Genomic DNA, 12,853 nt, shown 5'->3' on the forward strand with positions numbered 1-12,853 from the left:
GACCCACTGCCTCTTTAGTTGTTGCATTGCCCAGCGTGCTGTGTGACATGAATGGAGCATGCTGCTAATGGGGAGCATGGGGTCAGGGTTTTGCTGTTCATGGCTGCTTTGTGGAGGGATCTCTTGTTGTCCCGTGAGATGGATTGGCATGTGCTTGTTGGTGTTATGTTCCTTCGGGTTCCTGTGGACCAGGCACCAAGAGCTTGGATTCAACAGCAGCATCTCCAGATGCTCAAAAGACCGATTAAACCAGGACACTTCTCGACACTTCCACATCTCCAGATGAGGAATGAGAACTGGGACATGTCTGATTCAACTCTGACTGATCCCGAATCAGAAAGTGGCTAGAAATGGTTTCTGCTCCTGTTTCTAACACCATTCCCTGTGCTGTCTGTCTATGGTCTATTCTCGCTGACCCGTCTCCCATTGAATTGAAGGTATTTATGGCTCATTTGGAGACTATTCGGCTCATCAAGTCCATGCTGGCCCACTGTAGAGAAAGCTCATTGTCTCCATGGTTCTGCCATTTTTCCCTGTGCTGCTGCTGGTTTATTTCGCACAAGTTACTACCCAGTTACATAGAACATAGAACATAGAACAGTACAGCACAGAACAGGCCCTTCAGCCCACAATGTTGTGCCGACCATTGATCCTCATGTAAGCACCCTCAAATTTCTGTGACCATATACATGTCCAGCAGTCTCTTAAATGACCCCAATGACCTTGCTTCCACAACTGCTGCTGGCAACGTATTCCATGCTCTCACAACTCTCTGCGTAAAGAACCTGCCTCTGACATCCCCTCTATACTTTCCACCAACCAGCTTAAAACTATGACCCCTCGTGCTAGCCATTTCTGCCCTGGGAAATAGTCTCTGGCTATCAACTCTATCTATGCCTCTCATTATCTTGTATACCTCAATTAGGTCCCCTCTCCTCCTCCTTTTCTCCAATGAAAAGAGACCGAGCTCAGTCAACCTCTCTTCATAAGATAAGCCCTCCAGTCCAGGCAGCATCCTGGTAAACCTCCTCTGAACCCTCTCCAAAGCATCCACATCTTTCCTATAATAGGGCGCCCAGAACTGGACGCAGTATTCCAAGTGCGGTCTAACCAAAGTTTTATAGAGCTGCAACAAGATCTCACGACTCTTAAACTCAATCCCCCTGTTAATGAAAGCCAAAACACCATATGCTTTCTTAACAACCCTGTCCACTTGGGTGGCCATTTTAAGGGATCTGTGTATCTGCACACCAAGATCCCTCTGTTCCTCCACGCTGCCAAGAATCCTATCCTTAATCCTGTACTCAGCTTTCAAATTCGACCTTCCAAAATGCATCACCTCGCATTTATCCAGGTTGAACTCCATCTGCCACCTCTCAGCCCATCTCTGCATCCTGTCAATGTCCCGCTGCAGCCTACAACAGCCCTCTACACTGTCAACGACACCTCCGACCTTTGTGTCGTCTGCAAACTTGCTGACCCATCCTTCAATTCCCTCGTCCAAGTCATTAATAAAAATTACAAACAGTAGAGGCCCAAGGACAGAGCCCTGTGGAACTCCACTCACCACTGACTTCCAGGCAGAATATTTTCCTTCTACTACCACTCGCTGTCTTCTGTTGGCCAGCCAATTCTGTATCCAAGCAGCTAAGTTCCCCTGTATCCCATTCCTCCTGACCTTCTGAATGAGCCTACCATGGGGAACCTTATCAAATGCCTTACTGAAGTCCATATACACCACATCCACAGCTCGACCCTCATCAACCTTTCTAGTCACATCCTCAAAAAACTCGATAAGGTTTGTAAGGCATGACCTACCCCTCACAAAGCCTTCTGAAATCATTCGTCACCTGTATTTCCATTGCCATCCCCCACCCATGTTTAAGCAGTTCTACCTGATATCGCCTTAACAACTTGTTCTCACAACATTACTCATGGTCTTTGTCATCAAACTCAACCACAATCTCATTGGAAGGCAGAGCAGAATCAATGGGCTGAATGATACACTTCTAAGTCTTATCTATTCCCAGGTCCTTGTACCAATAGCTAATAAGAATGGCTATTTAAAACAAAGGATAAAGCAGAAATAAAATCTTTGCCAGAACTATAAAAGGCATTTGATAAGGTTCCCCATGGAAGGCTCATTCAGAAGGTCAGGAGGAATGGGATACAGGGGAACTTAGCTGCTTGGATACAGAATTGGCTGGCCAACAGAAGACAGCGAGTGGTAGTAGAAGGAAAATATTCTGCCTGGAAGTCAGTGGTGAGTGGGGTTCCACAGGGCTCTGTCCTTGGGCCTCTACTGTTTGTAATTTTTATTAATGACTTGGACGAGGGAATTGAAGGATGGGTCAGCAAGTTTGCAGACGACACAAAGGTCGGAGGTGTCGTTGACAGTGTAGAGGGCTGTTGTAGGCTGCAGCGGGACATTGACAGGATGCAGAGATGGGCTGAGAGGTGGCAGATGGAGTTCAACCTGGATAAATGCGAGGTGATGCATTTTGGAAGGTCGAATTTGAAAGCTGAGTACAGGATTAAGGATAGGATTCTTGGCAGCGTGGAGGAACAGAGGGATCTTGGTGTGCAGATACATAGATCCCTTAAAATGGCCACCCAAGTGGACAGGGTTGTTAAGAAAGCATATGGTGTTTTGGCTTTCATTAACAGGGGGATTGAGTTTAAGAGTCGTGAGATCTTGTTGCAGCTCTATAAAACTTTGGTTAGACCGCACTTGGAATACTGCGTCCAGTTCTGGGCGCCCTATTATAGGAAAGATGTGGATGCTTTGGAGAGGGTTCAGAGGAGGTTTACCAGGATGCTGCCTGGACTGGAGGGCTTATCTTATGAAGAGAGGTTGACTGAGCTCGGTCTCTTTTCATTGGAGAAAAGGAGGAGGAGAGGGGACCTAATTGAGGTATACAAGATAATGAGAGGCATAGATAGAGTCGATAGCCAGAGACTATTTCCCAGGGCAGAAATGGCTAGCACGAGGGGTCATAGTTTTAAGCTGGTTGGTGGAAAGTATAGAGGGGATGTCAGAGGCAGGTTCTTTACGCAGAGAGTTGTGAGAGCATGGAATGCGTTGCCAGCAGCAGTTGTGGAAGCAAGGTCATTGGGGTCATTTAAGAGACTGCTGGACATGCATATGGTCACAGAAATTTGAGGGTGCATCCATGAGGATCAATGGTCGGCACAACATTGTGGGCTGAAGGGCCTGTTCTGTGCTGTACTGTTCTATGTTCTATGTTCTATGTACCAGTTAGACCACACATCAATCCTTTTGAAGGGTCACTCGACCCCAAACGTTAGCTCTGATTTCTCTCCACAGGGCTGCCAGAGGCCTGCTGAGTTTTTCCAGCAGTTTCTGCTTTTTCCTCCAATGCTGCAAACGTTTTTGATCCCTTTATGCAAGGAAAGAAAAAGTGGCTCTGGAGGCAATCCAGAGAAGGTTCTCACTGGGTTAACACAAGCTTTGGAGGCACTGTCCTCTCAGGAGAGGTTGAGCAGATTAGGCTTTTAGAAGAATGAACAATGACATTATTGAATCATAGAACCACGAGAATGATACAACAGGGAAGGGCACCATTTGGCCCCTTTTGTCCATGCCAGCTCAAAGACACCCAGATGCCCTTTCTAATCCGATCTTCCTACAGATGGCCTATAGCCCTGCAGCTTACAGCACTGAAGGCGCAGATCCAGATACTTTTTACAAGAGTTTAGGGTCTCTGTCTCCACCACCAAGTCAAATAACAAATTCCATGCACCCATCACCCTCTTTGTAAAAAAAAAAGTTTTGACCTCATGTTCTTCATGTTCTCTCTAATCCTTCTGCCACTTCACTTGAATCTATGATCCCAGGTTTTTGAACACTGCTGAGGGAGACAGCTTCCCCCTGTCTACACTATCTCTACCCCTGACAATTCTGTACACCTCAATCATATCACCCCTCAGCCAACGAAAACAATCCCAACCTCTCCTCAGAGCTACAGTTCTCCTGTCCTGCCAGCGTTCTGGTAAATCTTCTCCACACTCTCTCCAGAGTGATAATGTCCTTCCTGTAATATGGTGACCAGAGCTGCACAAAATACTCCAGTTGTAGCCTCAGCAGTGTCTTACACAGTTTCATCATTAAATCCCTATTTTTATATTCTCTACCTCTGCCAATAAAGGAGAGCGTTCCACATTCCTTCTTTCTAACCTTAGTCTACCTGCACTAGGGACATGTGCACTTGGACACCCAGATCTCTCACTTCATCTCCCCATCTCAGTATATTCCCATTTATTGTGTATTCCCCCTTACTGTATTACCTAACACTTTCTAAATGCATTACCTCACACTTACCAGAGACAAATTCCAACTGCCACTTTCCTGCCCACTCCACCAACCCACCTGTTTCAGTTTGGAGCTTACAGCTATCTCCTACACTATCCACTACACGGCCACTTTCTGTATCATCTGCAAATTCCCCAATCGTGCCCCCCCCACCTCCCCCACCCCTCCCAACCCCTCATATTCAAGTCCAAATTGTAAAAGTATAAACCAAACAGCAGATGTCTCATAACTGAGCCCAGTGGACCATCACTTTTATTTTAGTATTCATTGACAGGATGAGGCAGCATGTATTGCCCAACCTTAATTGCCCAGAGGGCAGTTAAGAGTCAACCACATTGCTGTGGGTCTGGAGTCACATGTAGGCCAGATCAGGTAAGGATGGCAGTTTCCTTCCCTAAAGGACATTAGTGAACCAGATGGGTTTTTCCTGTCAATTGACAATGGATTCATGATCGTCATTAGATTTTTAATTCCAGAGATTTTATTGAATCCAAATTCCACCATCTGCCGTGGCAGGATTTGAACCCAGGTCCCCAGAGCGTTACCTGGATTAACAGCCCAACGATAACACCACAAGGCCATTGATTTCTCCACCCCCCCCCCCTCCCCCGAAACAGCTTTCCATTTGTAAGGGCAGCCATCGACAGTTACCGATTATTGATCCTCCTTGTTACTTCCTCAAAGAATTCATCAAATCTGTAAGGTAAGATGTTCCCTTAACAATGCCATGCTGACTATCCCTGACTAGTCCGTGCCTTTCTAAATGAGAATTTATCCCATTCCTCAGGAATTTCCAATTTACCCACCACCAAAGGAAGACTAAATTCATTGTTTGGCATTTCCTTTTTAAACAACACAACCACATTTGCATTTTTCCAGTCATCTAGCACCTCACCTGTGTTTTGTGAAAATTGGGAAATCATCCTCAGAGCATCTGCTATTTCTGACCTCTTTTAACACCTTAGGGAACAATCCATCTGAAGATAGCAAGAACTGCAGATGCTGGAGTCAGAGATAACACAGTGTAGAGCTGGACGAACACAGCAGGCCAGGCAGCATCAGAGGAGCAGGAAACTTGTAGTTTTGGGTCGGGAGCCTTCATCAGGCAAACCTATTCATTTGCTCTTTATATACTAATAAGACATCTTTGGGTTTTCCTTTGTCTTGCTTGCTAATTCTTTTTCAAGCCCTCTCTTTGATTTCCCTCTTTTAACTTACTTGATGCCTGTACTTTCTATACTCCTCCAGGTTGTCTGCATTGTTGAGTTTTTTGTGACTGTCATAAGATTTTTTTTCCCATATGATGATCCTCTGTACTTTTCCAGATAACTATGGGGTCCTAGATGTGGCAGGACCATTCTTATTTTCAGAGGGGACATGTCTGCTTTGTGTCAATGGATCTCACTTTTTAGCATCCCCTGCTGTTTTACCACTGATATTTCCTTTAGCAGTCCTGTCCAGTCCATCCCAGACAAATCACTTCTCAGTTTTTTTTAAAATTTGCCTTCCTCCAGTTTAAAAGAAGTTTATTCCTGATTTATCCCCAAAAAAGGGAACGGGGATAGCCCCAGAAATTACAGGCCAGTTAGTCTTACGTCAGTGGTGAGAAAATTATTGGAAAGGGCTCTGAGAGAGAGAATGGGGGACTCAATTACTAGGGGTCATGAGTTCAAAGTGAGAGGAGGAAAGTTTAAGGGAGATATGCGTGGAAAGTTCTTTACACAGAGGGTGGTGGGTGCCTGGAACGCGTTGCCAGTGGAGGTGGTAGATGCAGACACGTTAGTGTCTTTTAAGATATATTTGGACAGATACATGGATGGGCAGGGAGCAAATGGGCACAGACCGTTAGAAAATAGATGACAGGTTAGACAGAGGATCTTGAACGGCGCAGGCTTGGAGGGCCGAAGGGCCTGTGCTGTAGGTTTCTTTGTTTCTTTGTTTATCTCTGTCGTTGCAGTAATAAAGGGAAATCTGTTGAAGGATATTCACATTCGCTACATCCTATACCAGCTATTGAAAGCCACCAAGTTTATCCATTCTGGAAATGTTATCCATCGGGATCAAAAGGTGGGATTGTGGAACTGACAAAGATACCAGACAGTCCTGGCTCCGATTCCTTCTCAGTATGTGTTTAGAAATGGCCATCTGCGCATCCACTTTATCTGTGTTTTACTATAGCTGTGTCAAGGCTGATGAAATTCATTGAGAAGTGTAAGGTGGGAGGTGTAGTTTGGTAGGAAGAACAATGACAAACAACGTAAAATAAAGGAAACCTCTCTAAAGGTGGTGCAGGAGCAGAGACACTGGAGTATAGATGTGCATTGAGGTAGAGAGTGTAGTTAATAAAATGTACCGTAACCTGGGCTTCAATAATTAGGGTAATGACGACAAGAGTAAGGTTACACTAAATCTGTGTAAGGCATTAATTTGACCTCAACTGAAATATTTTTCTTGAGACAGTATGTGGTAGTCCAGTGAGAGGAGCTGGACTTTGTATTGGTGAATGAGCGTCCTCACTGTCCATGGGGATTGTGCCGGAAGATTGGAAAGAGGCAAACGTCATTCCCTTGTTTAAAAAAGGGAACAGGGATAGCCCCAGAACTTGCAGGCCAGTTAGTCTTACATCAGTGGTGGGAAAATTATTGGAAAGGGCTCTGAGAGACAGGATTTATGATCACTTGGAAAGGCACAGTTTGATTCATGATAGCGTGGATTTGTGAGGGGTAGATCATGCCTCACAAACCTTATTGAATTCTTTGAAGCGGTGACCAAACGTGGATGAAGGTGGAGCAGTGGATGTGGTATACATGGATTTAAGTAAGGTGTTTGATAAGGTTCCTCATGGTAGGCCCGTGCAGAAGGTAAGGAGGCATGTGAAAGGGGGAAATGTGGCAGATTGGATTCAGAATTGGCTGACCCTTAGAAGACAAAGGGTGGTAGTGGATGGAAAAACATGGTGCTCAGTTACAAGTGGTGTACCACAAGGATCTGTCCTGGGTCCTCTTCTATTTGTGATTTTGTAAATGATTTGGATGAAGGAGTGGAAGGGTGGATTAGTACGTTCGTGGATGATATGAAGGTGGGTCACGCTGTGGACAGTGCGGAGGGCTGTTCTAGGTTACAAAGGGACATTGATAGAATGCAGACCTGAGCTGAGAAGTGGCAGATGGAGTTGAACCCTGAAAAGTGTGAGGTGATTCATTCTGGAAGGTCAAACTTGAAAGCAGAATACAGGGATAACGGAAAGATTCTTGGTAGTGTGGAGGAGCAGAGGGATCTTGGGGTTCATGTTCATAGTTCCCTGAAAGCTGCCACCCAGGTAGGTAGAGTTGTTAAGAAGACATATAGTGTGTTAGCTTTCATTAATAGAGGGATTGAGTTCAAGAGCCTTGAAGTTATGCTCTAGCTGGACAAAAACCTGGGTGGGCCACATCTGGATAATTGTGTCCAGTTCTGGTCACTTCATTACAGGAAAGATGTGAAAGCGTTGGAAAAGGTGCAGAGGAGATTTACCAGGATGTTGCCTGGAATGGAGGGAAGGTCTTACGAGGAAAGGTTGAGAGAGCTAGGGCTTTTCTCTTTACATTGGTGAAGGATGAGAGGTGACTTGATAGAGGTGTACAAAATGATCAGAGTAATAGATAGAGTAGACACCCAGAGACTTTTTCCTCGGGTGGAGGTAGCTCTTATGAAGGGGCATAGTTTTAAAGTGAGTGGAGGTAGATATTGGGGAGGTGTCAGGGGTAGGTTCTTTATTTAGAGTGTGGTCGGGACGTGGAATGCATTGCCAGAGAGGGTAGTGGAGTCGGCCTCATTAGGGGCATTTAACCAGCTATTAGATCGGCATATGGCTGATAGTATAAGGTAGGGGTGGAGGTGAGATAGACCTTAGGATTAGTGTAAAAGTTTGGCACAACATTGTGGGCCGAAAGACCTGTACTGTGCTGTACTGGTCTCTGTTCTATATTTTCCATAATAATATTAAACCTAATTGAATTGTGGTCACTATCCCTGATATGATTCCCCCTTGCCACGTCACCCACTTTGCCTATCTTCATTTCCGAAAACTGTGGGAACTGTTTAAAGACCTGGATGAGAGTTCAACACTGTCATGTTTTACTAGTGAGGAAGGACAAAGATGGAAAGGAAAGGGACACTTGGATAACGAGGGAGTTGTGAATTTAGTCAAAAGGGAAAAAGATTCATATGTAAGAATTAGGAAGTTAAAATCGGACAGGGCCCGTGATGAATATAAGGAGAGCAGGGAATTAAGAGAGCAAGAAGGGGCCATGAACTGACCTTGGTGAGTAGGGTTAAAGAGAATCCCAAGACATTCTAGGAAACAAAGAAGAAACCTACAGCACAGGAACAGGCCCTTCGGCCCTCCAAGCCTGCACCTAAACAGGACCACTCAAAGATAAAGGAGGGAACTTGTGATTGGAGGCAGAGGATGTGGGTGAGATCTTAAATGAGTATTTTTCATCCGTATTCGCCCAGGAAAACAAATTTAGAAGATAGTGAGATTTATGTGGAGCATGCTAATATGCTTTGGGCATTTTGAGATCAAGAACGTAGTGGTATTTCGATCTCTCGAAGAGCATGAAGGTGGATGAGTCTCCAGGGCCCGATGGTATCTACCCTAAGTTTTTGAGAGAGACAAGAGAGGAGATTGTAGGTGCTTTGACTAAGATCGTCACTCGCTACTGGAGTGTCCCGGAAGACTGGCTAATGTTGTTCCTCTGTTCAAGAAGGGAAATAGGGATAATCCAGGAAACTACAGACCAGTAAGTCTCACATCAGTAGTTAGGAAGCTACTGGGGAGAATTCTTAGGGATGGGATTAACGCACATTTGAAAAAGCATGGCCTAATTTGGGACAATCAGCATGGTAGGTCATGTCTTCGCAACAACTGAATTTTTCGAGGAGGTGACGGAAGTGATCAATAAGGGTAGAGCAGTGGATATTGTTTACGTGGACTTTAGTAAGGCTTTCGACAAGGTCCCTTATAGGCTCATCCAGAAGATTTCGATGCGTGGGATCCACGGTGACTTGGCCACGTGGATTCAGAATTGGTTTGCCCATAGAAGGCAGAGGGTGGTGGTGGAAGGGTGTTTTTCAAGCTGGAGGTCTGTGACTAGTGGTGTTTTGCAGGGATCCATACTGGGGCCTCTGCTGTTTGTGATAGATATAAATGACTTAGATGAAAATGTAGATGGAAGGTTAGTAAGTGTGCAGATATTACAAAGATCATTGGAGTTGTGGAAAGTGTAGAAGGCTGTGAACGGATACAATGGGATATAGATCAGTTGCAGATACGGGCGGAGAAATGGCAGATGCAGTTTTATCCGGTCAGTGTGAGGTGCTGCACCTTGGGAGATCAAATGTTAAGGAGAAGTAGACAATTAATGGCAGGACTCTGAACTGATGTAGAGCGATCTTGGGGTGCAAATCCATAGCTCCCCAAAACTGGCCATGCAAGTAGATAGGGTGGTAAAGAAAGTATATGGAATGCTCAATAAGGTGTGGAGCTGGATGAACACAGCAGGCCAAGCAGGAATGCTGACGTTTCGGGCCTAGACCCTTCATTGGATTTCTGATGAAGGGTCTAGGCCCGAAACGTCAGCTTTCCTGCTCCTAAGAGGCTGTTTGGCCTGCTGTGTTCATCCAGCGCTACACCTTGTTATCTCGGATTCTCCAGCATCTGCAGTTCCTATTGTCTCTGTATGGCATGCTTGCCTTTATTGGTCGGGGAATTGAGTACAAGAGTCAGAATATCATGCTGCAGCTTTATAAGACTTTGGTTAGACCGCACTGAGAGTATTATGTTCAATTGTGGTCGCCACGTTACAGGAAGGATGTGGAGGCTTTGGAGAGGATGCAGAAGAGATTTACCAGGAAGGTAACACAGTGAAGAGCTGGATGAACACAGGCCAAGCAGCATCTTAAGAGCACAAAAGCTGACGTTTCGGGCGTAGACCCGTCATCAGAAGTGGGGGATGGGGAGAGGGTTCTGAAATAAATAGGGAGAGAGGGAGAGGCGGATCAAAGATGGATAGAGGAGAAGATAGGTGGAGAGGAGAGTATCGGTGGGAAGGTAGGGAGGGGATAGGTCAGTCCAGGGAAGACAGACTGGTCAAGGAGGTGGGATGAGGTTAGTAGGTAGGAAATGGAGGTGCGGCTTCAGTGGGGAGGAGGGGATAGGTGACAGGAAGAACAGGTTAGGGAAGCGGGGACGAGCTGGGCTGGTTTTGGGATGCAGTGGGGGAGGGGAGATTTTGAAGCTGGTGAAGTCCACATTGATACCTGGGCTGCAGGGTTCCCAAGCGGAATATGAGTTGCTGTTCGTGCAACCTATGGGTGGCATCATTATGGCACTGCAGGAGACCCATGATGGACATGTCATCTAAGGAATGGGAGGGGGGAGGGGAAGTTGAAATGGTTTGCGACTGGGAGGTGCAGTTGTTTACTGCGAACCGAGTGTAGGTATTCTGCAAAGCGGTCCCCAAGCCTCCACTTGGTTTCCCCAATGTAGAGGGAGCCACACCGGGTACAGCGGATGCAGTATATAACATTGACAGATGTGCAGGTGAACATCTGCTTAATATGGAAAGCCATCTTGGGGCCTGGTATGGGGGTGAGGGGAGGAGGTGTGGGGGCAAGAGTAGCACTTCCTGTGGTTGCAGGGGAAGGTGCCGGGTGTGGTGGGGTTGGAGGGGAGTGTGGAGTGGACAAGGGAGTCACAGAGAGAGTGGTCTCTCTGGAAGGTAAACAAGGGTGGGGATAGAAAAATGTCTTTAGTGGTGGGGTCGGATTGTATGTGGCGTAAGTGTCGGAGGATGATGCGTTGTGTGATCAAGATGATCAGAGGATTAGCTAGGGTGGACAGTGAGAGTCTTTTTCCGAGGATGATGACTTCAGCTTGTACGAGGGGGCATAGCCACAAATTGAAGGGTGATAGATTTAAGACAGATGTCAGAGGCAGGTTCTTTACTCAGAGAGAGTGGTAAGGGCGTGGAATGCTCTCCCTGTCAATGTAGTTAACTCAGCCACCTTGAGCGCATTTAAAGAGTCCTTGGATAAGCATATGGATAATGATGGGCAAGTGTAGGGGGAGGGGCTTTGATTAGTTCACAGGTTGGCACAACATCAAGGGCCGAAGGTCCCGTTTTGCGCTGTATTGTTCTATATTCTGTGTTCTATGTATCCGGAGGTTGGTGGGGTGGTATGTGAGGATGAGGGGGATTCTCTTAGGGCGGTTATTGCAGGGGCGGGGTGTGAGGGATGTGTTGCGGGAAATGCGGGAGATACGGTCGAGGACGTTCTCGACCACTGCGGGGGGAAGTTGCAGTCCTTGCAAAACGAGGACATCTGGGATGTGCGGGAGTGAAATGCCTCATCCTGGGAGCAGATGCAGCGGAGACGAAGGAATTGGGAATAGGGATGGAATTTTTGCAGTGGGTGGGTGAGAGGAGGTGTATTCTAGGTAGCTGTGGGAGTTGGTGGGCTTGAAATGGACATCGGTTTCCACGTGGTTGCCTGAGTTGGAGACAGAGAGGTCCAGGAAGGTGAGGGAGGTGTTGGAGTTGGCCCAGGTGAGCTGAAGGTTGGGGTGGAAGGTGTTGGTAAAGTGGATGAACTGTTTGAGCTCCTCTTGGGAGCACGAGGCGGCGCCGATACAGTCATCAATGTAACAGAGGAAGAGGTGGGGTTTGGGGCCAGTGTAGATGCAGAAGAGGGACTGTTCCACGTAACCTACAAAGAGGCAGGCATAGCTTGGGCCCATGCGGGTACCCGTGACTTTGTTATCTCAGATTCTCCACCATCTGCAGTTCCCGTTATGTCTTTACCAGGAAGCTGCCTGGATTAGAGGGTATTAGCTATAAGGAGAGGCTGGAAAAACTCAGGCTGTTTTCTCTGGAGCAGCAGAGGCTGACAGGAGACTTGATAGAAGTCTGTAAAATTCTGAGTTACATAGACAGGGTTAACAGTCAAAATCCTTTTCCCAGAGCTGAAATGTCTAAAATTAGGGGGCATGCATTTAAGGTTAAAGGGGGAAAGTTCAAAGAATATGCTGACACTGCCAGGGGATGGTGATGAAGGCAGATACGATAGGGGCATTGAGGAGACTTCTAGGTAAACACATGAATATGCAAGGAGTGGAGGGATATGGACCAAGGGCAGGCAGAGGGGATTCGTTTCATTTGGTATCATGTTTGGCTCAATATCGTGGGCCGAAGGGCCTGCTTCTGTGTGGTACTGTTGTACGTTCTAAATCCAGAATTGCCGGTTCCCTCGTTAGGTTTGTCACATATTGTTTTAAAAATTTCCTGGACAAGAAACATGAGTTTTTCACCCTTAGTGCCCCTTACACTGTTTTCACAGAATCCCTGCAGTGTGGAAACAGGCCCTTCAGCCTAACAAGTCCACACTGACCCTGAGAGCATCCCACCCAGACCCATCCCCATCCCCATCCCCATCCCCCAATAACAAAGCAAAAAAGAACAAAGAAAATTACAGCAC

At 46.4% G+C, this 12,853-nt stretch overlaps 1 protein-coding gene across 12 annotated transcripts in view; it reads left to right on the forward strand.

Moving 5' to 3' along the window:
- Nucleotides 1-12,853, forward strand: part of scrib (scribble planar cell polarity protein) — a 222,455-nt gene that overhangs the window by 195,821 nt on the left and 13,781 nt on the right. The gene's annotated exons all lie outside the window — the stretch shown is intronic.

This window comes from Stegostoma tigrinum, chromosome 2 (genome assembly GCF_030684315.1).
Source record: "Stegostoma tigrinum isolate sSteTig4 chromosome 2, sSteTig4.hap1, whole genome shotgun sequence".
Classification (NCBI taxonomy): Eukaryota; Metazoa; Chordata; class Chondrichthyes; order Orectolobiformes; family Stegostomatidae; genus Stegostoma; species Stegostoma tigrinum.